Consider the following 25455-nt stretch of genomic DNA (forward strand, 5'->3'; position numbering starts at 1 on the left):
ATCCAGAGACTACCCCACCATCCCATCATCAGCTACCAAACCCAGGCACTATTGCACATGCTAGCAAGATGTTGCTGAAGGGATCCTGATATTGCAGTCTCTTGTGAGGCTATGCCAGTGCCTGGCAAACACAGAAGCGGATGCTCACAGTCAGCTATTGGATGGAACACAGGGCCCCCAATAGAGGAGCTAGAGAAAGTACCCAAGGAGCTGAAGGGGGGTGCAACCCTGTAGGTGGAACAACAATATGAACTAACCAGTACTCCCAGAGCTCGTGTCTCTAGCTACATATGCAGCAGAAGATGGCCTATTCGGACGGACATCATTGGGAAGAGAGGCCCTTTGTTCTTGCAAACTAAATATGCCCCAGTACAGAGGAATGCCAGTGCCATGAAGTGGGAATGGGTGGATAGGGGACTAGGGGTGTGGGGAGGGTATAGGGAACTTTCGGGATAGCATTTGAAATGTAAATAAAGAAAATATCTAAAAAAGAAAAGAAAAGGTTGATATAACAACAAAAAACTTATACATTAAAAAAAAAAAGACCAGCCAAGAAGACAAATCTGAAACAATGATATATAAGACACTGTATTCATGATTGAATCTTATTTTGAAATTATTGTGTCATCGACCAACTGATAAAATCACAAATATTTGGGTATCTATTGGATGCCTCCTACATATATACTCTGTTATCTGCCCAGTGATGCCCAGGATGTTCCTGCAAAATAATGAAAAGCTTATGCACAAAGTGATGCCAATCCCACACTGCCATACATCCTAAACTCCATCCCTCAGTTCTATAACAGCTAGTATGGTAAGCTTCGGGGAAGTCCAAAACTGTAACTCAGGTGTTTTGTTTTGTTTTGATTCTAAAGCCAGGACATCAGAAAAGCAGAAGCAAGCTACACTCACTCACACACACACACACACACACACACACACACACACACACACACTGTAGATAACATGTACATACATAGGTGTACCTATGTATATCTATTCCTGTGTGTGTACATGTCTGTATGTTATCAATATATGTATATATGATTTACACACACATAGTATATAGCATATATACATACACAGGTGTACCTATGTATATCTATTCCTGTATTCTACATGTGTGTATGTATTGGTATGTATTTATGTATATATGATTTACACACATATGTGTGTGTGCATGTAGGTAGGTAGATAGATAGATAGATAGATAGATAGATAGATAGAGGTATAATGTATAGGTTTTACGTTTAACTGTGCATGTGTATTTGTATATGTCTGGGAAAACCTATGTTCAACCGTACCTGTAAGCACGGATAGATCTAAGCTTGTCTATTTCTTTTTTAAAGACTTAAAGTTTCTCTGTCTGGGAGTGAAAGTTGCTTATGGAGGAAATCATCAGGAGCTTGGCAGACTCACAGCTCTCCTTGGCAGTAACTTAGGTGTGTGCTGCCTGCTGCCCAGGACTGACTGTCCCTGGGCTCCCTCCTCCCTGCCAGGCTGGCCCGAGGCGGTGCTGCGCTGTGCGGAGGCCCTCCCGCGGGAGGCGCGGGCGTGGAGGGCGTGGGCCGTGGGCGGGGCGAGCCCCGCAGCCCGGGTGTTGGGAGCTGTCAGTGTCAGGCTCAGGAGAGAGGAAGTGATTGCTCCGGGAGGAGCGCTAGCCTAGCCGCGCAGCGTGAGACAGCACATCCTGCTGGCGCGGGCCCGCTGCTCTCCGTCCTCCCGCGCCTCCTCCACGACCCCCTGTGAGCCTCCGCGGACAGCATCCAGGTAACCCATGGGTGGGAGGTCATGTCTATATGCAGCCACCTCTAAGCCCCGAGCCCCAGGCGACATCCGCAGGACACCGGGAAGCCGCACAGTCGCAGTGACTGCTGCAGCCACCGCTGGGCACACAGCCTGGGCCCTTTTCCCCGTGCTCCTGCATACTGTAGTGCCCCAAGCTGGAGCCCTCCAGCGGCAGCCCTGGCTAGAGCTCCCCAGGAGCAGAGAGGTACAGGCAGAGGAGGAATGGTCAAGGGTGTCATCACCTTGTAGCCCACCTTGTACACTGGGAGGGGCATGGCAAGCTTCCTCACCTTGGGTTTTGTTTTTTTTTTCTCCCCGGGAGCAAAAGGCCAGCAGCTGTGCTGTCCACAGTGGGCTACCAGCTCATGGCCCCTAGAAAGGGAGACCTGCAGAGTGAGGGAAAGGATGCTGTCTGATTACATTTCTGAGCTGTCTGCAAAGCTCTAGGATGCTGTTGCTACCCGCCAAGTCGGAGGGGGTCAATGCACTTCCAACGGAGCTTTAATTAAACACTCATGCAAGATACCAGTTTCTTTCTCTGCTGGAATAAAAAAAAAAAAAAAAAAAAGTGTGGCTGGGGATGTGTTTTGGTAAACACCTCCGCGGTTTTCCTTCCCCCACTCCCACCCGGAATTGCTCTGGCCATGTAAAGCTCTGAATCCTCAACAGAGCACGGATCCTAGCAGAGCTGGTGAGGAACGGAGTGTGCCGGGAGTCTCATGACTTTTACCTCAGTAAACTGGGGGCTGAGGACCAGGAGAGAGTATCACTTAGGAAACCAGAGGCTCATGGTAAGGCAAAAAAAAAAAAAAAATCGAATAAATATACCGGCTTTCCTGGTTTGTAACCACACCTAAGGCAGGAATAAGTAGCCAGCCATTTTCTTGCTGGAGTTGTGTTTGGAATGAGCATTACAGACTTGATGCAGTTTGAAGTTGTGAAGGAATTGCTTCCAGACATTGCAGACTAGCAGGAAGCTTAGCTGACAGTGTAGCATGACATCGAGAGTCCAAGATAGCCTTGGATAATAGCATAGATATAACTAACCATCCCCCTGAATACTTTTGTGCCATTGTGGAAGTTATTGGGGGAAATGTGTTGATCAGTATTAGAGTATTGGTATCTTTGAAATGGGAACATCCTGTGCAAACTGTATCTTGCATTCCCTGCCGCCCTTCTTCCAGTGTCTTCTTGAGAATGTCTGTAATACTTCCTCTGGTTTTGTTGTTGTTGTTGTTGTTGTTATTGTTGTTGTTCAGTCTAGGGAAACAGATTTAACTCTGTTCTTCTGACCATGCTTCTTAGTGGAACAAAATCTGGCAGTCCTAGCACTAAGGCTGTGCTCTCTTCTCCAGACCCAGCTCTCTAGGCCTTCAGATCCAGGGAGCCGGTGGCTAGGAGATGATCTCTTAAAAAACCACCCATCACAATACTGGAATGTGGAATGCACCCCTTCCCAGCCTGCCCAGGGGTGGGCACTCTTTTCCTCCCAGAACATTTTGTGCATGTCTGTCTCGTTCCGGAGTTCTGTCATCGGTGCACCTGCCCAGACCTCTGGCATGCTGAAGCCTTTTGCTCACTGGCTTCCTGAGGCAGAGAGGGCTGGTTCGTGGCTTCTGCCCAGTGCCTGATCTGATCCCCTTTTCTATTGAATATATGCCACGGGTTGGTTGTCCATTAGAAGCTTACTTGTATCTTTATGGAGAATCATGGTTGATATTATAGCAGAGGAGAGAAGAAACTCAATCCACAAATTGAATAGGGCAGAGTCACTTAACTGTTCATCTGTTGTGCTTCGTCTCTGGCAAGTTTCTGAGACGGTAGAAAGGCCTTTCTGCTGGCAGACTGTCTGTTTAAGAGGAGGTACTGTGAAATGTCCCCTAGTACTTGTCTTTCCTAAAAATATCAGTCCTCTCATCTACGTGTACTGAACCTTTCCCCTTGAGTCCAGTGTTGATCAAGACGTTCATAGGAAATCCACGCACTGTGCACGTTCAGACAGCTATGGAGGCCAATGGTGCAGAATGACTGTTGAGCTCTTAGTCACAGGCTGGTCACAGCACAGGCGTTATCCTTTATCCTTGTGGACTAGTCGTCTTTCCGTTTCTTTTTGTGACTTAAACGGGCATCGAATGAAGGGATCAAAGACATCCATGGAAAGCTAAATATCTTCTCTTTCTGCTTTATCCCCCTCACACTGTGTTCACTAAATATAGCCAAAGCTGATATAGGAGCAGTGGCTACAATGTGCTGAACACTTTTTCCTGAATCCCATTTTAAATATCCTCTCACTAGAATTAAAAAAACATAATAATCTCATAGGAAAACTTATGATACACAGGCATTGCTAATAATCCCTTTAAAGAATTAGGTCATAGTGATGTGAAGTAACTCCTAACGTTTACTCAAGTTAACTGGCTAGGGTCTTTGATGTAGAAGGCCAGGCCTCCCCTTGTAACCACACTTCCAGAGTATGAAGCAATTCTGATTGTTTTAATTTCAGACACTGGGTAGTAGATTCTGTTGTTGTTGTTGTTGTTGCTGCTGCTGCTGCTGCTGCTGCTGCTGTTGTCCTTAATTTGGTTTTACAAGGTAGAGACCACTTGACCACGAAGCAGAGTTAAGCGATACAAGTATATCATAGTTAATAAATGGTAGAGGTAGGAGTCTAACCAGGTCAGGCCGCTCTATCCAGAGCTCATTCATTTTGGTTACTGTCCTGTGATAAGAATAACAAAGAGTGGACTGTAACTGTTCCAGCAGTAGATGACTCTTAAAGAGAGACACTTGAGCTATCACACTATTGAAACAATGCATGTCAACTATTTAAAAGCTGCCCCCACCCCCTAATAAAACCCTTATATAGGAGGAAGAGAAAGGCCGAAATCCTGGAGTCAATCAGAGGCGAAATTGTCTCCTAGGAAGATACTTCACACAGCTTTGACATTTGGAAAACCATCTTAGAAAAGGACCTGGAGCCTGGTAGTGGGTCTGTAGGACCACTGCTCAGTTACACAAAGCTCTTGCTACGAACTCAACACAACCAGTTAGTACCTTAAAGAGAAACTTGGGAGGCCACTGGATCCCTTTGTTTGTGTTTCTTCCCAAGTTGGTGATGCTGAGGATATCTCCTTTCTGTGCTTTCCGCTATTACTTATCTTTTTAATCACTGTCAAGGAAGGATGAGTGGCCTAGCACAGCTTGTTGGAACGGGCAGGGTCGACTTTCACCATAGAAACTTGCCTGACATGTTCTCCTAGATTATCCTTGAAGCTGCAAGTGTAGCCATATTTTTCCTCACCCAAGTGGTAGCTGTGGATGACATCATGACATCATAAACTCAAAACTCGATTTATTTACCCTTTGGAATAAAGCATTGAATACCACCCCCCAATAGAAGATTTCAAAGCTGTGTAAATTGCTGCTCCCTTGACCGCAAGTTCTTTTTATTAAAAACATGTAGTCTCTATATCACCTAGAAAATGTGCTTGTTTGGGTATTTTCCTGGAGCAATGAACAGATTGATATTTTGAGTATTCCTCAGGTTACTCGGCCCCTCCCCCATACATCCCGGGATAGCTTTCTTTGCTTTGCTGTGTAAGAAGGCTGACTTGAGAATGGCTAGGTACATAGTCTCGATGATGATGATGATGATGATGATGATGATGATGATGATGATGATGATGATGATGATATTACTGGAGTTGACCCCTTTATGTCCGTAGACACCGAAGAGAAAGCACCAGGAAGTTTTAGGGTAGGCATTGAATCTAGTAACATTGATGAATATTTAACCCATCTCTGCATAGACATTTTAAGGGAAATTTAAGATACTTTTAAATAATATGAGATTAAGAACCACTGGTTCTTAAGGAGCTGGGGCAGGGGTTGGCGGGGGCATAGAAGTTACTGCTGAAATGTATCAAGTCAAAGGTACGGTGCCAGGGATAGCCAAGAAAAAAAGATGTTCTTATCAGTCATATATCCAGCATTTCACCTACAGTGCAGGCGTCAGGAGTATCTACACGAGTTCAGTTTGCGTTCATGTGAAGCCTCCAGCAGTGGCCTTGGCTGGAACATTGGTCCACTCTCTGGCACTTACCTGGAGCATAGTTTACTGACACAGTAGTTCATCAAATCACCCCAACATCCCATAAGGTAGATGCTCTTATCTTCTTACACAAACAAGGGGATGCTTAGAAAATCCAGCCGTTTGTCCCAGGCCACGTGAGGCCAGCTCAGGACGTGCTAGATTTCAAATACAGATCAGCCTAACTCCCAAGTCCATTCATTCTCTTCCTGCCACATCTCATTGTCTCTCCATCCACGTGGGTTGCCAAAAGTGCCCTTTAATGTAGCTTTTTGTTTATTAAGGCAGTGCTCGGCATCCTTCCAGACCTTGCTCAGATGCTGATAGGGAAAGGCTGGGCCATCTTAGCAGAAAGAGCACAGAACTTACGCATTTCTCATTGTGACCTTTCTTCATCGACTGAAGATGAAGCCTCACTCCTGTCTGCCCAGAGCAGCAGCAGCTCAAGGCTATTGCAAAGATGGATTTCCTCCCAGGCTTTCCCTTCTTCTAGGACTTTTCTGCGACAGTAACAATGCTGTGATATGGAACACTGGCTCTGTACTAAATCCTGGGAGGCCTTGAACTCCCCATGCATCCTCAGGCAGGCTCTGCTGGCGGTTCACAGCAATCCTGAAGTTATACTGCAGAAACGGAGAGATGGAAGGCAGGATGCTCTCTCTCGCGTGTGAGATTCTGCCTCAGGCTTGGCATCTTTCCATTCTGCTGTTTTCTGCACTACTTTCATAGCAGGCCCCATTGTTTCAGTTTATGGCATAGAATAGCTAGTGCTATCAGTATGGCCAATGAATAAAGCATTTCCACTAGGGATAAGGAATTCTTTGCAATAAAAGAAGCGGATCTGAGATACTTTAAGGTGTGACTGTGTCCTTAGCCAACAGCTGAGATGGCCACAGGTATCAGTGAACTTCATTATGATTCAACACAACGATTCCTAAAGAATATTTTTGTTTGTTTGTTTTGAGACGGGGTTTTTCTGTGTAGCCCTGGCTGTCCTGGAACTCTCTCTGTAGATCAGTCTGGCCTTGAGCTCACAAGATCCACCGGCCTCTTGACTGCCACCACTACCCAGTCCAAAGAAAGTTTTTGGGTTCTTTTTGCATCTAATGTTTTTCATAATGGATTTTAATAATTACCCAAGGGGAGATAGCTCAGTGGGTGAGAATGCTTGCAGTACAGTCTTGAACATCTGAGTTCAACGTTCCCAGAACACACATAAAAAGCTGGATGTAGCTTCATGTTCTTATAACCCCAGCACTCTAGGGGCTGGAGACAAGTGGATTCTTGGGAAGTGCTGGCTGCTAACCCAGTTACAAGTTCAGTGAGAGACCTTGTTTCAAGGGAATAGAGAAGAGATTAATAGAGCAGGGCAGCAGATGTCCTCCTCTGACTTCCGTGTGTGCTTGGGTGTGTGCACCTGTGAACACACATGCCAGCCATCTGCCTGCACGCCATACAGACAAACCACACACACTCACACAAGCGAAAGAAAGTGATTAAGTTATATTGAATGTGATTTTCAGAATATGATAGGCTGACAATTTAAGATAAAATAATGACATCCTGCATTAATTCAATTAAAATTTAAATATAATAAGTATGCTGAAGATCTCTTTAGCAAAGAGATATTTTTCTAGCTTGGGGCCAAAACTCACTAAAATTTGGACCTCTTTTCCTCATAACCTCCCTTCCTCCTTCCTTTTTCCCTGTTTGCCCTCTTCCTCCCTCTCCCACCATCTGTCCTCCCCCTTCCCTCCTCCTTCCCTCCTCCTCACCTGCCTCCTCCCCTCCCTTTCTCCTTTTCTTCCTTCCTTCATTCTTGCGTTTCTTATTTTCTCCAGTAGTATGGAAGAAATGCCTTTGTAAGTGGAGAGGGGAATGGAGTCCCTACTGAAGCACTTTCTCCAGCAAACCAGCTTTAGAGGAGGAAACACACAGAATTTGCAGGTCTAAGATTGGTGTCCTTAGCACTTCCCTTCTCTAGCTCCTTTTGTTCAGCCTCTGTGTAGTCAGGTGCTCCATGGCTATAGTGCAGTCACTGACTCCAGGCGCCTTGTCCTTTGTAGCTATGTTAGAGGAGTGGAGGGCAGGAAGTCTGCAGAGAGTGAATGGACCATTTCCACCTCGCAGAAAGAGGTGGCTGTGTGGACAGCTCCTTCTACTGTTTAAAGATTTTTCAGTAAATTAAAAAAAAAAAAAGCCATTTTATGTGTTTTCAGATTGCTGGCTCAGCTAAGATCGTTTCTCTGTGATTCTGAAAACATTGGGCCATGTCTGGACAATATCACTTTTGGGCAAAGGGACTGAAGCTAGCAGCAAGTGGGGAGACATACAGGCAGCTGGTAGGCACTTGAGACCCCACAGCAAAGAGTTATCTGGCCTCAACTTTCAGTGAGGCCAAAGTTAAATCCTTCTTAAAATTCTACAATTTTCTCATTAAAAATTTCTATGCAATTTTAGCCCATCTCCTTGGCCTTTGACAAGATAGCTGGAACATGACATCTAAAAGGGAACATAAAGTTGCAGGAAGGTGTGAGACAACCTGCCTCCTGCCTATGTGAACACCAGTTTGTTCACTGTCTATGGGAATGACTGCCTAGCCCAGAGTTAATGTAAGGATTATTGACAATGAATACACAAGACCCAGAGGATGGTACACAGCCCATCTATGGAGGATGCTTCCTTTTGTCAAACAGCTGCACATTTTCTTACCCTTCTCATCTTTAGGTTGGGTATGACCTTGCCCTCTGATAACCAATGATAAACTCTTCATGAAAAATGTTATTTGGGCTTACCCTTATTTATGCATCTGCCTGCTTCCTTTGCAGACTCCCAGTTCTCCGATACATCCTCCTCTTTCCCAGTAGAGCCTCTGACATAAAGAAAACCCACATCAGGCTTTAGTTGATCTGAAAGAGAAAACAGAATAAATCCCACTTAATTTTCTTAAAAGATTAGATTCCTCCCTGCTTTAGGCCATTTTAATATGTTTAGTTAAAATAAATTCACTGCCTAAAATGTAGCACCCATTATCAGTGTGGTCCCAGTGTGCGTTTGGACTTGGCAATGCCTAGGATTTTGGAAGCTTTGCCTTCTTCAAGCACAATCATATGGTGCATCTCCGCTGTGGCATGGGGAGTCTGGGGAGATTTCTGCTAAGGAAACAGCAGGCGGGGTGGTTTGGGCATATGTTTCTTCCGTGACTCCCTTAAGCTAATTCCTTTGAGACAGACAGAGACGGAGATGCAGTGAGACAGGCACACAGAGACACAGTGAACACATGTTGGCACGATGTACATGTAATGTGCTAGGTGTACACGTAGGCTTGGGCGTAGGCACACACGTGTGGAAGCTGAAGTTCAATGTTACTGGACATCTTTCTTAGTCTCTTAGTGCCTCTCTTTTTGGAGTCGGGGATGTCATTGAATTTGGGTTTACCCAGTCACTTAGACTGGCTGGCCAGAGAGCTCCAGAGACCTTCCTGTCTCCATCTTCCCAGCACTGGGTTATAGACTTGGGTCACCATGATGGTCTTTTTAGGTAGTTGCCAGGGGTCTGAAGTCAAGTTCTTTATACTTATGCAGTCAGGGCTTTACCATGAAGTTCCTCTTAGACTAGTTCCTTTGATTTGGCTTTTTATCAGACGCTCTTTACTGAGCAACTCAGTGCTGTGCTTCACGGCGAATGTGATGAAGAAAAGTCATTACTGGGTTTACATTTCATTACAATGCCCCATGTGAGGCCATAACGATATTTGAAATGGTGCCAGAGGATAAATAACAACAGAACATTTCCTCTCCTTTGTCTACAAGCAATTTCCTTTGCAAAATGCAAGCTAGAGTGTCTGCTTAGCTTAGGTCTGAAAATGTGCCCATTTCTTTGTTGGACAAGATGAGGGTTTCGCTAATTGAATTGGAGCATGGTTTCTCCTTTAGAATGCGGTTAAGGTTCTATATAGCTCAACCTGTGGAAACGTTTAACTATTTGTCAAGCTGCTGAATGTTAGAAATGTGAGTACAGAGGACCCGAGAGCCTAGTCTCAGAAAGGAATTGTGGATGTCTGCAGTTGGTGGGATTTGGTCACCAAAGGGGAAAGAGGCCCAGGGGAAATGTGTGTTTAGACAGTGTCCTCTTTTTAGATGGCCTGTCTCTCCTGTTACATGGTCCACCCTACTTGTATCAAAATAGTAAGGGGTTGTGGGAAATGCTGTGTATTTTGTGGAGGAAGAATGGCCAGACCTTTCTCTGCTTGCTTCCTTTATTAAGTGTGACTTTGTTCCCTCTTGGAAAGGTATAGGTTACTCCCACTGGGAAAGAGAATCCTCCCTGTTTGAATGCCTCAGCCCAGAGGAAGGCAGGAATCTATTCACCTCAGTTAAAATGTCATGATAGATCCGCTAGTGGAAACGTAGACCTCCCAGGGACAGCACAGGGGGAGGATTTGGCCTTAAGTGCTTCTGTGCTCTTTCTTTCAAGCTTTTAAATATTTCTCAAATCCTGCTGAAAAGCCATCAGCACCTCAAACAAGGATGAAATCCCACATCTCGCATCATTCCAATATAAAGGGAACCGTACTCAGTTCCCTTAAATTTTCAAAAATACATATGCATAGCTATCCATAAGGGCCAACAAATTAGAGATTCTGGTTGAAAATGGGAGACAAGCATTTGCAGAGGAGGAAGAAATACTCTGTTCCAGTGTGTCCTTTCTTTGCTACATTCTGTGAGGGCTGGGCAATGGACTTCAAGAATGTTAGCAAAACTATAGTTTAATGATGGATGAGGTTAGTGAGGACATCTGGTCAACCTCATGATTCCTTTCTGCTACACTGGGCAGTAAATGTGAATAGCATATGTAGTGTTTTCTCAGCTTTTTGAAGACAAACAAAAAAAAATGAAAGCTGCTTTAGACCAGTGACTATGTGTTTCATAAACTGAAATGTCAGTATAAACTGGCATGACAGCTCCATGGTATGGTTAAGGGGGAAGTTTCTATCGTAGATACGGGAGAGAGAACAGTCAGAGGCTTCTGGAAGCGTTCAGAGCAAAGACAGAAAAAAATAGACTGCACATGGCCACCAAACTGGATATGGCCAGGGGTATCTGTAAGAGAGGGAGAATATCAGAAGATAAAGAACAGAAAAACCATAGTGCAAAAAACAGGATCAGAACATAGAGAGGGAGGGAGAATAAACACATTGAGAATAATGGGGTCACATGGAGAATGAGCCGTTGCAGAGAGAGAGGGCTGGGAGCCAGAGAGGGATGAGGTAGAGGAAGAGGTGGGACAGGCAGGATGCTAGCTAGCACGGACTTTGAAAGCTGTGACAGATACTTGCGATACTGAGAAAGTCTGGAGGCCAGCTTGGGGTTCCATTACTGATGCCACAGGTAGCCATATGTCCCTTCTCATGAGTGAAATGCCTCCTTTGGAGATGGGAACCAGTTTCACAAGTTTCTGAGAAAGGCTGGCTTTTATCTAACCACCAGAAATCCTCTTACAGCCCAGGTAGAGCTCATTTCTGTATATTTGGACTACTTTTTAGAGTTTGGGGAATTGGAATTTCCTTTGGACCTGGTAATATGGACATGGTGCTGTCTTACATTTATACCCTCTTCACAGGACATTATATAACCAGGGCAGGGAATATGTATCCCTAGCAATTTCCAAAACTTGCTCATGGAAATGAGACTAACCAGAATCTTGCCTTACTGGGATGAAGTAGGGCCATAGGGTACACTGATAAGGTCAGGCTGTAAGATAATACAATAGGAAACAATTCCCATTCTCCAACAAAGCAACAACAGAAGACTTTCCTTGCACATGCTTCCTGTGTACTGTGTGAGTCAGCAAGAGTCTTTCACATCATATGTACTATAAACCCTAAATGTCGAGGCTCTGTCTTGAACTGCCCTGCCTTCACTGCCACAACACTGCATACGAATAGGCATCGCTTTTGTGAGATGACTCATGGCCACCTTTTCTGGCTTGTATTTCATTGGCAAAAGCCAATCACACTGCCTCACCTTATGTCAGTGGCTCCTTGAATGATGTCTTCTGGCAATGGGGCAGAACCTTTTGTGATTGACAACAAAAAAGACACCGAAAGGGAAGAAGGTTTGCATGGGAACGTCCTATGCTCATGATAACCTCTTCCTAGACATCTGCTCTAATGCTATCGTCCCACTCCAGTAGCACCTGAAAAGTGCCTGGGTTTGTTTTAGAATATTTAATACATAGAAATTGTTAGAAGCATCATGATGAAAGTAGGTTCTCAGAAGAATGAGCTTACATATCTGTATTTTTTGTTGATAGTTAATAACATCTATGTAATATTAAAATTAGCTTTCTTTCTTTAGCAGTTTTTCAATTTTGGTCAACTTAGGACTTAGACTGTCTCAGCAAAGATTAATACTCCATCCTCCGGACATTCCCTCCTTTTGAATTTGCCAGCCAAACAGACTTCAGTTTTTAATGTAGCAAAACCATTTCTACTGATATTGTGGTTTTTTTTTTTTTTTTTTTTTTTGGTTTTTTCGAGACAGGGTTTCTCTGTATAGCCCTGGCTGTCCTGGAACTCGCTTTGTAGACCAGGCTGGCCTCGAACTCAGAAATCCACCTGCCTCTGCCTCCCAAGCGCTGGGATTAAAGGCATGCGCCACCACGCCCGGCTTCTACTGATATTCTAATCTTCATTCACCTCTTTTGTTCTTAGATTTGATGTGAGAAAGAAAACATAGCGTACTTATGATTCAGTGGGAACGGATTTGCAGGACTAGGAGCTCAGATTCAAATCCACGCCGACTGCTTACTCTTCATTCAACCTGGACAAGTAATTCTGTCTTCCTGTACCTTGTTTTCTTCATTTATAAAGTGGAATTAATGTCAAGAGTATAAATTTCCTGGTGCCATGCTAAGACTTAAAATAAATAAATCTCAGTTAAGTTTCCAATCCTTAAGTGGTTAATTTTTCACTTTGTTATTTTTTTTAGTATGTTCAACACAAACACTAACTTCCAGAGATGAAGGAATTGACACATTGGAAATTAGGGCCTCAACTAACATGGGCTTAGTAATTCTTGACATTAGATTTTTTGGATGGAGGGGCTTATGTATCCCTAGCTGGCCTCCAGTTTGAAATGTAGATGGGGATGACCATGAACTTCAGAACCTCCTGCCTCTACCTCTTAAGTTCATCACCACACCCAATTTGATATCATGCTGGACATGTTAGACAATCACTCTATCAACTGAGCTACATCCCTAGCCTGAATCCTAGTCCTTCTGATGCACAATCATCTTGTAAAGTCTATGTTGTATCTGTACCCAAGAAGCACCTGGCTCAAGGTTGATATGCTAGAATGATGAGACATTCACTCAACACTCTTGGGCTTGTAAGGTGTTCATAGTTCAGTGATCACAAGAGTGTCAATATGACATCCATTCTAGCCTAGTTACTCAGGTCTATTGAGATTGTGTTGAATTAAAATAAAACAAGATACAAATTCATTGTTAAATTATGGAGACATTCTGCTTTTGTGGGTTCCAGAGAGTTGGAAAGTCCATGTGCTTATAGTGTGAACTTCTAAAATAATCAGCAGCACAGGCAACAGTTGACAACTGAGAGCCTGCTGTGGTCCAGAGTGCAGGTCTGTGGGTGACATAGTGATCTGTAAGTCTCTGTCTGTCTTCCCCATTCCCCTGCAGCACTGCATGGTGGTAGGCGGGGCTCTGTGTGTCTGTGGGTGGGTGACATACTGGTCTGCAGGTCCCTATCTGTCTTCTTCTTCCCCTGCAGTACTGCATGGTGGCAGACAGGGCTCTGTGTGTCTATGGTCTTCCTGTGCTGCGGGATGGAGGATAGTCCTGTGGGCATCTTTCCCCACCCACACAATGTGGCAGGGCTGAACGCAGGTCTCTGTCCATCTTCCACTTCCCGCCTGGATTTGGGTTTTATGTGTATTAGGCATAAAACAGCTTGGTCAGCAAGTCAGGCATCAAGATAGGATAAACCAAGGATCGTCACCTGTTCTGCCCCTGACGGATAGGTGAACAACACTACCAAGAAGGTGTCTCTTTGCCTATTGCTGGAGGAGAGGTTATTTTCTTGTCTTGTTTTTCTGATTTGTTTTTGACACAAGATTTCACGTTGCTCCAGTTGCCTTTGGATTTCTGATCCTCTTGCTATCTTCTCAGGGGCAGGATTATAGGTATATGTCATTGCCACCAACTTCAGGCCAATTCTTCAATGCAATATGGGAGGAGTTGGAAGGGAATGACACTCAGTTTGTGGGCTGCACACTAGCAAGTGGCTACATCTAAGGAGTTTGTCTTGGCAAACAGGTTTGAGGATGCTTATCAATTGTAACCCAGAATTGATAACATGGAGATCCCTTGTCTCAACTTATTTAAGAGGTGGACTGGGCTGCCTCTGAGGAGGGAGTCTCTAATTCTAGAGTGTTTCAGGTGTCCTCTTCAGTGAGAACTTATGGATGAGAGGTCACACTACTCTTTGGTAACTGATACATGACTTTTCTCCAAACTTAAGAATCTATAGTTCTATATCCTAGTCACCCTGCTCTGGTCAGGTCCTGCTGTGAACTTGGAGCCAACCCAAACACAGGGCCTGGTGTCAAATTGAAGCACTAAATGCAGTGGTCTGTGTTGACTTCCTTTCCCTTATAATTGTTCAGATTGCAATATTTATCCACTCATTCTTTCTCTCATCTGTTTCTTTGATAAGCGTTCAATAAGTTCCTATTAGTCGTGAGAATGGCATCAAAGTATCAGGTGTAGTTGAGAAAAGCTCGTAATGACAGCTTGTAGCAGTCATTAATCCAAACAGAAACCGAGATGTAGTGCCACATGCCTGTAACCCGTACTCATGAGGTTAAGGATCTCAGTTCTCTTTAAGCTACACTGAAAATTAAAGGGGCTCGAGAGGTGGATAAGTGGATAAGAACACTTGCTGCTCTTTCAAAGAACCCAAGTTCATTTCCCAGCACCCATATTGAGTGGCTCACAACCGCATATAACTCCAGTCCCAAGGGATCTGATACCTCTAGTCTCCACGGGCACTCAAAATCAAATGCTTATACCTCCTACATATACATTTGTAATTTTTAAAGTAACACAAACAAATCTTAAAAAAAAAAAAAAAAAAAAAAAGAGCCAGGCAGTGGTGTCACATACCTTAAATCCCTGTACAGGAAAACAGAAGCAGGCAGATCTCTGAGATTGAGGCCAGCCTAGTCTACAGGCTATCCTTCAGGGCAGCCACGGCTACACAGAAAATTAAAACAAAACAAAACAAAACAAATAATAAAAACCACAAAACAAAAATGCAGATACCAAACAACTATATTGTCTCTAAGGCATAAGCCCCCAATACCTACTCCCAACTATACTGTTTCTAGTTTGAGAAACACAAAACCATCAGATGAGGTGGGAGATAGAGTTCACACCCCGAATGCTTATATTATGCAAAGAATGCATATTAGACATGCCAGGGTATCCAGTTTGAAGCTTAATTTCTCACATTTTCCTGCTATAAAGCAAAGGTGTGATGTGTAAGAAAGTGTTAATTTGAGTTGTTGGCATTGGTTAACACACTGAATTCGATAGCATTGACTTAATGTGTAAATGCTCAAATTTTTAAAGGTTATTAAATTTGTGGGATTTTTTTTTAAAGGCATGTTTTTTTCTTCTTCATTGCAACAGGACCAGAAAGCAAAAATAATTGCCCCTGGGTCACTTATAGCCTGAGAGGATAACTTATTGCTCATTGACTCTCTAGCCCCCCAGAGCCATTCAACCATATGCTGTAGGTCTCATTGATCCATGCTTCCCCAAAGACCCGGCCCCGCTTCTGTGCCTGGCTCCTACTGTTCTCCATCCAGTTTCTCTGGTCCCACACTAAGCACATGTCAGTGTCTGGCTGCTGCCACTCTCCCTTCACAGAGCCCACTCCGTGTTCCAGTTACAGCATGCTGTCTGTAGTGTGCCATGCCATCTCCTGCAATTACCACATTTCCCGATGCCGGGTTGCCAGAGTTTTCTAACCCAACTGTATTACAAGTTTTTGAGACAGGCTCTATTTTGATCGTCTGTGTAAAGTCTCACCGTATACGCAGAACAACACTTTTCATTGATAGGTCCTTAGTAAGTTGTCATTCTATTAATTAACATAAAGACATAAATTAACGTAACATAACATGAAGACAGATTTAGCAATATGGCTGTAACCATGTGAGCTATTAAGTCTTTGCCAAAAGAAAAGTTGATTTGAAGGTATTTAAGAGTTGGTTAAAATTTTTATTTTTAAACCACATGTTTCTCTATTATATGTAGAATCTAGACAATAATATGTGTGTGTTATATGGATATATACTTTGCATATGTGGTTATAGTATGATAGGAAGAAAAGAGAAGAAGACAGACTAACTGTAAAGGGATATGGAGGATTGAATGCAGGTGAATAAGCTATGAAAGGATAAATAAAGATGATTGCCTTCCAAGCTCTGATTCTCTATGGAACTTTTGGTTTGGGCACTAAATAAGTACGTAAAATATACTTGATTTTGAAGGTATAAAATGTAATGGCAGATTTCCTCAGCTTGTATTTGGAATGCGTAGAACTGCATAGAAGTTATCAAGACTTTGAGCCTAGTTCATTTTTGTGTGTGGTGTCTCTATTTTCAAGGATGTTTCCTTTATAATAAAGTTTATAAAATTTAAAAAAGTAAAAATAAAATAACTCAAAATTTTAACTTACAATAATTTCTTTATAAAGCAATGTGACTCTTCTTGCATTGCTTGAGGTACTTACGTCAAACACTCAAGGAGTTCTCTCTTCTCTTACATCAGGCATGACACTCCACTTTTCTCTTGGCCAAGCCCTACCCTTGTGTAAAGAGTCACTTGTACAGCAGGAAGTGAATTTGAGGGGAGAAGTATGTTCTGATTGCCCAGATGAAATTGAAGTTAATAGCTGTGTGTATACCTATGTGGGTGCATACTCACATATGACTAGGAAATGCTTCTTGAACATCCACATTATCAAATGTGGTGATGTGTCATATTGGAACTATGGATATGGATGTGATCTGAGCTAGCAATTAATATACACACAGGCATTACTAAGGTATGGATTTCAGCTGTGAAATTCTAGATTATTCTTATATAGCCTAAGTCCTTTAGCACCATGGCAATGAATAGGCACACAACCAATTTAAGTCTGCATTATACATTATGTCACAAGCATAATATGCCAGCTTTCAACTTGCTGGGAGAAACCCGGTCTCCTGTGCGTTCGGTTTTGAGAAACGACAGTAAGTGACCATGCACGACTTACAAATTCTTCCAGAGTTCCTTAATATCATTACCTGTTACTAAAACTGGAGATGACGTCACATCTATTCTGATACTTTGCAACACTGTGATTGGTTGGGAAGAATCTAATTAAGACAAGGAGTGACCTGGAATAGGGAAGCCTGCTAGAGAAAAAGGAGATGGAAGAGCTCTTTTCAATTGCTATTTTGCATATTTTGTCATTCCTTGACGTGATAAGACTCCTCCACCACTTTACAATTCTTTCTGCCAAAACTTGTTCTCTTTCAAATCGAATATACAAGCCTATGTTCACTCAGAGAGCAGATGGTTGAAAATGGCTGCAGCTAAATTAAAGTTTTCGAATTAAAAAAAAAAATGCATGTAGTATCAGGCAGGATTACTCCTTTTGAAGAACCGGGTAAATCTGTTCTGAATGCTGTCTCATACCATGGAGTTAGCCATTCAAATACGGCACTCTGTGCCAGGTCTCAGGCTGGGGTATTTGTAGAAGCTTTTCAGATAGCCATTTGCTTTCTATAAAAAAGTATAAAGATTGGGCTGATTGGACACATGGCCAATACACAAAGCCTAGAGTGTCACCCAGCATTTGTGCTGACATAATCTGCAAGAGCCTGTTCTGCTCCTGCATGTCTGGCAGAGCAGTATGGGGTTTCTCTAATTTTCTGGAGATCCTGGAATAGTTACAAATGTAGGTTAAGCATCAGTTTTCAGGGACTCAGCTTGTGTTTTTTCCTTCCTGCTTGCTGGTCAACTTAAATAAATAGAAGCGGTTGATTTGGGAATTCTGTGGGGGATTTTCAGTGCCCTATGAGTGGGGTATATGTTGCATGTGTTATCCAGATCGTGAACACCAGATAGTAGCTACTAAGATGAACTAGTTCAGTCTCCTTTGTCAGTGGTCATCATCCATTTCTGCCCACCCTCATATCTTGTGTAAATGTCATGACTCAGGAGTATTACAGCAAGAAAATAATTGATGGAGACAGAACAAAACTAGAGACAAATTTAGAATTTAAAGTGTATTAGTTATAGAAATAATAATGATTTCTCCCTCTAACCTCCACAAACAATAATAAATCATGTGGACGTGGTTGCCCGTTCGATACACCATGAAACAGTACTTTCCTTTAGCATCTGCTGTACTGCTTCTAATTTATTCATAACCAGAATGGCTGCCCACTAACATGATTTCAACACTCTGCAGTGAGCTGGAACCCCTGTTTTTTAAAGAATGGTGCAGCACACAGTTTGCGATAGAAGTAAATTATCCACTGTTGTACATAGCGAAATTCTTTTGTTTCTCTCCTATCTATAGAGAAGAATGTCAGATCTTCTTGGAGCACAGCACAGCATATCTGTCACTGTAGGGTGACCACTTGCCTTGGTGTAGTATTGAAAGACCTCCCCCTCTTTCAGGTTCCCTTGCCTTTTTTGTGCAAACTAGAGTGGTGGTGACTAATTCAACCTCAGGGGTCTAACCTTGGATTTCATTCCTGTCTTCATATGGCCCACCATTTTTGGTACTTAATATTGCATCCATAACAAATTTCTCATCCTTCAGATGCATCACCCTCTCTAGCCCCACCCCCACCCCTTTGTCCATACATCCTGCTCTACTTGGGAAGCACCACTCACCTAGGCTCTCTTGTGTCTTATTTCTTTTGTAATGTGTTTGATTCACCTACTCTGTGAAGCTCTGGTTCATTCTCTCTAGGGACAAGTATGTCACTGATTTGCACAGTTCTCGCTAGCTCTGTGTTGTAGTTTCCTTCCGCCCATATTGCAAACTGTGGGAGGACAACTGCTGACATAAAGCAAGTGACTGCAACCAAGAAACAAAATAAAGGAAGGAGAACAACTCAATGAAATGCTATGACCACGAGAGTGGGTTGGGGGCAGAGAAAATGTAGGAGAAAATGCAGAGAAAATGCAGTCTGTAAGAGTCTGCTCTGTGAAGAGTGTATCTTAATGTCAAAGTGGGTTGCTTTGGACAAATTCTCGACATGGTCTTGTTGCACCTCTGTTTCTCTATTTTATGTTGTGTAGGGTTTGGTGGTCCCTGTCATTTCATAGACTTGCCAACATTCTATACTAGGAGAGAGGACCAAGATAGACAGGCCTACCAGCTGATGCTATCAGAATCTAATTCACGTCAAAGAAAAATATGGCCTGTGTATAAGAACATCAGGCTGGTGAATCCTAGTCACAGTTAAAGATAGTCAGATACAAAGATTTGCTTGTTAACAGTTACATTAAGGACTGATGCTCCAGGTTACTTGAAAGCCACTTATTTTTAGATACAGTAATTTATTATCTCAGCAACTCAGAGAAAGCATCTCTAAGTACAACAAAGCACAGATTATTTTTACAGTTTCAAAAAGAAAGACCAGCCTTCAGCTTGATGATTTAGTCTAAGTCATTTGGGGAAATAAATCCTAGACTGCTGAATTTATTACTTGCGATTAAACAATAGAGGCTGTTAATCATCAATTCAGTGGGTTTTATTAACTAGCCCATTTGGAGTCAGAAAATAGAGATTAAAAATGTAAAGCAGGCAGAAAAATTTGTATCAATGGACTTATAGTGGTAGTAATTTAATAAAAGATAGTTTAATAGGCGATGTGATATTGGAGTGGGTGTTTATTGCACATTTGTGCCAGTGGGTATGGGAAGGGTTTCCTTTACCATGGAAATCACATGGCTTTGGTTTTGCTTTGTTTTGTATTCTTTCATTTTGTTTTTTTTTTTTTTTTAACCTAACCAGGGAATGTCTTTGAATTTGTTCTTTACAAAGCACGGGAAATGGTGACTGGAAGACTCCTGGCATTTCGACAAAAGCACAGAAAACATCCCATTCCTATGTAGTGGTTGTTTAGCAGCAGCTCAAGAGATGTTTACTGTTTACTGAGCTGACTGCCTGGGGCAACAGGTACATTGCTCACTTAGCTGTGACCCTTGTATGGGCAGATGTCACTGAAGGGGAAATGTCACACCAAGAGACTGTCAGTATCATGGGAGCACATGCCTGCCTTTCATCCTGCACAGGATGCTAAGGACACCTGTGGGGATGGCTTGGCCCATGTTGACGGCATGGTCAGGATACAATCTCACAGACCGTAGCACTAAACTGGTGAAATTTGAGAACTAGCTTGCATGAGAAGGGGCTCTTCTCCAGAGTGGTACCCTCATATGAGACATGTCCCTGCTTATACACAGAAGAAAGGTACGTCCTTATTTCTCACCAAGGATACAGAGCAGAACCTGAGCACTGAGTCTAATTAATTACACTTGGGTTATACCATTAAAAAAAATACACTTGTTTATTTGCTTGTTTGTTTATATGTGTGAGTGGGTATGCATGCCACTGTGTTTGTGGGTGGCAAGAAGGGGAGCCAGGTAATCCCTTCCAGCCTGTGGTTCTGGAACTCAGGTTGTCAAGCATGGCAGCAAGCTCACTCACCAACTGACCCATCCCACCAGCCCTGACTGGGATTCTATATTCTTCATCAAATCTCTACTAAAAACACAAGTTTAACTATTTATTTATGTCTTCAGCCTCATAGACGAGCAGAAGTCCCCTATGCCATGTAAAACTTATATAAATAAAACTATAATATTGCATTGCTAATGTGTTGCTTGTTAGAGGGTCCTCAGTGAGTGAATTGAAAATAGAAGGAAAAGATAATTTTCCTCTCCCACATTTGTGGGTTTACAAAAGCCTTCCGGAAGGTCTTCCTGAGTTGAGATGCAAAAAGGTGAACGGGGATTATCAGAGAATGAGCAATGAGCAAACTCTTTTTTGAAATTTACCATGTTATCCAGGCATGGAATGGCTTGGTATGTGACATCATAACAAGAACTGGGAAGTAGAAGTCTATGGACGAAGAGATGGGGGAAAGAGAGCATATTATACATGTGTTGTAATGAGTATTTATCGGATTTGGGTGACCAAAAGATCACACATACATTATGGAGGGTTTACAATGAGGAACAAGGTTAACAAAGAAGGAAATGCAAGGTTAAGAGAGTATAGGGACCACCAGGTGAGCAATGATGGAGATTATCAATGGGTGATGTGAATGGATCTGAATAAGGAATGGCAAGACTGCAAAGTTTACACAGATATATGTGGCAGACTGCTGAAACATACCTGTGGGGTATGGCAAGGGCAAGGATTTGGAGACTGATCAAGGGATGTAGGAAAATATGACATGGATACATTGTGTAAGAAGATTTATTAAATACTTGGGTAGGATTGCTTGAAAGAGGAAGCCCCTCACAAAAGACTTTACAACCATAACCACCTGGCTAGAAGTAAAAGAGCTCAAGGAAATTCCAAGTAATGGGAAAAGGAAGTCCACATGTGTTGTGGTAGTTGTCTAGAACCGAGGTTGGGGGTCTGAGGGTCAGAGAGCTCTGAAAAGCTCATGATATTCACTGTTGTCTTTTTCAGGGCTAGCAGATATCCCAGGATGTTTTGTCAGGCATGCACAGAAAGCCATGGATATGTAAGAGTTTGTGCTTGTCTCTGGTTAGGAGGCTTTGGGCTAGTAATCTCAGCCAGCATCACAAAAGAAAACCACATAGAAGCCAATAAGCAAGAGCCACCTTGCCTACTTGACACAGCTCCTGTGTTTTGGATGCCTACTCTAGTCCCAGTGTGGTGATGAGGAGCTAACATGCCAGTTCCAAATGAAGCTTTAAGCATGGTTTATGGAGACTCCGCCTGCCCCTTTTCATATGTTTCTTGAGGGCATTTAGGTTGGAAATTTCTTTCTATTCATATCTACAAACTTTAGCATCTCTAGAACTAGAGAGGTACGCTTTCTTTTTATCTAAAGTACCAGACTGCTTGGTTTAGTCACCTGGCCTGATGCTTAACCAAAGTAGATGCTTCATCCTTTTCAGATGTTTTGATCCAAGATTCCTGGGTAAGCCCTTTATCTCTCTTCCTGCTGGCTTTCCTTTTGATATTCCCTACAGGGATCCCATGCCCTCCCTTGTGGTTCCATTTTCTCATTCCTTTTCTGCCTTAATTTTAATAGATACAATTCTACAATACTTCCCTATAGTTGTCCCAACTGTTCTATCTCTGCTCTGCTTTTGTAGGCATTTAAAGATGGTACTTTAAATTCTCATTTTCTAAGGACTCTTGATATCATCTGAGCATTTCCTGAGAGGAAATACTCTAAGACCTACATAGCTGAATCTCTTAATTGAGGTACAATTCCTTTTTTCAAAGAGAGTCCTGCTGAATCTCTAAGTTAATGAACGCACTGTAGGGGTCAGAAATAAGACTGATATTTTTCAACTTTTTGGCAAAGATAACAATGGCTTTCAGCTCCTTTAAGATTGAAGAGCTCTCATCCCAACTCTGTTAACTGGATGAGGACAGATCCCCTATGGATTGATTTTGTTCTCTAGTATAATGGGCCTCTGGACTGAGTGCTTGAGTCTCTCCTGTCTAATGTACTGCAATTTCCAATGCTCAAATTTCATCTTAAGCAGGCAATTTGGCTGCTCAGAATCAGGAAGCAAAAGAAAGAAGGACTCATGATAGTCCACAGACATGACAGTCATAAACACATCTCAGAAAGCATCATGAACAAAGAAAAGACTTACTTTGGAAATATTGCCTCAGTTCCTAGCTAGGAACTTACATGAATAGAGTTGAAAGATATATAGAAACAATATAGATGTTCAAAATTCTATGTCTAGGTAGAGATGAAATTGTTGTCTGTTGAAGAAAACAGATTCTTCCTAGGTAGATAAAACTAATGTAGTCCTGAAAACCACCCAATACTGATTTTGATGATGTGCTTGCAAATTTCACAGGCAAAGGCTTTCATTGCAATTCACGTATTCTGCCATGAGGAGGTGTTATAGAGTAATAGAAAGATTGAATTGAAAGTAGACCAAATAGTGTCCATTCCAAAAACCTTTAAGAAGGCTTTTCTTTGGCTTAAAGTGTGTGTGCATGTGCTGAGGGAAGACAGGAAGTGGGGCACAGAAAAGTTTTTGTTTAGGTATTTGGATGGCATCCCAGGACCTGTTCAAGTAGGCAAGAGCTCTACCAAGGAGCTACATCCTCAGCCTGTGGAAAAGCTTCGTGGTTCATATTCCTTACCTCTCGCCTTGGTAGCAAGTGAGACATCTTTCCAGTTCTACTGGAAGTTTCTCTCAATGCTTCACCCTTCCTTTCTACTATTCTGCACTCTGTGTGTCCAAGGTCATAAGTCTTCCTGGTGCTTCTAAACTGTCTTCTGTGGTACAATTCCTGTACCCAAACTTATTTCTGTGCTTCGTGATTTCCTAGTGTGTCTTTCACTTACTTGTTTCCTTAAAACAAAGAGCTCAAACTTGTTCTTTTGGGTTATATCTTACAGAGTGTCATTCTTATTAAGTGAATGTCTCTGCGAGCTTTAGAATCAACTCCGTATTACTAGAAGCAGGTTGAGTAAGGGTACAGCTTGGAGATCTTTTCAGGCTCCAACACATACATTATGTCTTACATATCAAAACTATTTTCATAATAACACTAAGAGAAATAACACTGATAATTTTTATTGTAGTGATCTTCGCAGTGAGGATAAAAGAAACCTTGAGTTTAATTGCCTATGCCTGAGTATGGCTCAAGGCAGGGGTACTACACTACTAGTGATGGCAGCAAACTCCATTGCAATGTAATCACAGCTTGAAAAGAAATCCAAGTGTGCTTAAGACTATTCTTCATGAGCACAACTATGAACATTCCTTAACATTCCTTCTTTGGAGTAAATACCATTGTGTGACAAAGAAAATACAGAAGTTAGCTGTTGCCTATCAACATTTAGTGGTTGTCATAAGAAAAATGCTTGTTGTGATAGTTTAAATTGTGAGCTAAAAATATTGCCTTTTCCCCACATAAATACTAATTTTTTATTTGAAACAGCAACTGACAGACTATGAATTTGGGGATTCGAAAGTTCAACAAACCAAAATGATTTAGAAATATTGGGAAATTTTGTGCGCTTAGAACATAGCACACAGAACAGTAGACGGAGAAAATTTGGCCCGTGAGGAAAAGTTCTCATACAACTAAATATGAAAATTTTCTCACTTGGCTACCTCAGGGAAGGACCAAGCAATCCTATCAGGGATGGGGGGAGGTGCTCAGTGGTAAAGCTCTTGCCTGGCAAAGGAATGCAGACACAGGGCATGTGCAAGGTCCTGGTTTGGTGAGATATTTTTCTAAAAGGTCCATTCCTGAGCTTGTCTCTTGGAGAGTGCGACCGTCAATAATGTTTTGCTAATGATAAAATTTGAGCTATTAAATTCATTTGAGGGGAGCTTTGATTTGCCATAACCATGAACTTGAAAATTCTACAGTTCCTGGAATGTTTTAAGAAGACATTGGTAACAACAGTCTTCAGTTTGGATTCTTGGACACTCCATAGTGAAGTATGTCAACAGTAGGGAGAGTTTGCAAAGTCAATATTCTTCATTTATTGAATTTTCTCCAAATAACAATTATATGACATTAGAAAATCACACGTTGCTAAAGGTGCATTCAAAGTGCAAGCTAAGTCTGTGGACTTGAGTGTAACAGAAAGAAGTTCTGTGCACACGATGTTCATTGGTCAGCGTGCTCTATGTGCGTGTTGCACCTGACCTTCAAGGAACGGTGCTAGATGTTGACTTTTGACACAGGATTAAAGAAAGCCTGCAATTACCTGAAGAGGCTACTTGAGTTCTTCTTTCTCAGACTGCATATCTATGGGAGGCCAGATTTTCTTCATATACTTCAACTAAAATACCACATCACAGCAGACTGCACAGAAGTAGCTAGGAGACTCTACCTGATTTCTAGTTAAGATATCTGAAAAATGTAAAAACATTCCACTCTTTTGAATATTTTTGTCTTAGAAGACAACATTTTTAAAGTAAAAAAAGTTGCATTGATTGTTCTAAAGTTATTAAGCATATTTCTATTTTATTAGCTTTCGTATTTAACATGGTTCATGTTAAGAGATATGATCCAAATAAACAAAAGCTGTTAAGATACATGATATTTTATAAGACAATTTTTATGAGGAGGGTATTAAGCAGGTACATTGAACAAAATATTTGAGCATTTTTCTTGTAAATTATCTCTAGGTTTGGATCCTGAAATCAAGGTCTTTAGGATTTTCAGTCTACTGGTTGGGTGTAGAAATCTAGAAAGTCAGCTAGAATGGTAGCCC

The 25455-nt window shown here is 42.2% G+C and overlaps 1 protein-coding gene across 6 annotated transcripts in view; it reads left to right on the forward strand.

Annotated features, from left to right (window-relative positions):
* Nucleotides 1–1475: 1475 nt before the first annotated feature.
* The window catches only part of Dync1i1 (dynein cytoplasmic 1 intermediate chain 1), a 302449-nt gene continuing 278469 nt past the window's right edge, over nucleotides 1476–25455 (forward strand). For 5 of the 6 annotated variants that reach the window (XM_021191724.1, XM_021191723.1, XM_021191726.1 and 2 more), the window contains exon 1: nucleotides 1476–1773. The gene's annotated coding sequence lies outside the window, so the exon portion shown is untranslated. The remainder of the gene's footprint in view (nucleotides 1774–25455) is intronic. The other variant, XM_029534597.1, reaches the window with a different exon arrangement.

The sequence above is a fragment of the Mus pahari genome, chromosome 2, assembly GCF_900095145.1.
Source record: "Mus pahari chromosome 2, PAHARI_EIJ_v1.1, whole genome shotgun sequence".
Lineage (NCBI taxonomy): Eukaryota > Metazoa > Chordata > Mammalia > Rodentia > Muridae > Mus > Mus pahari.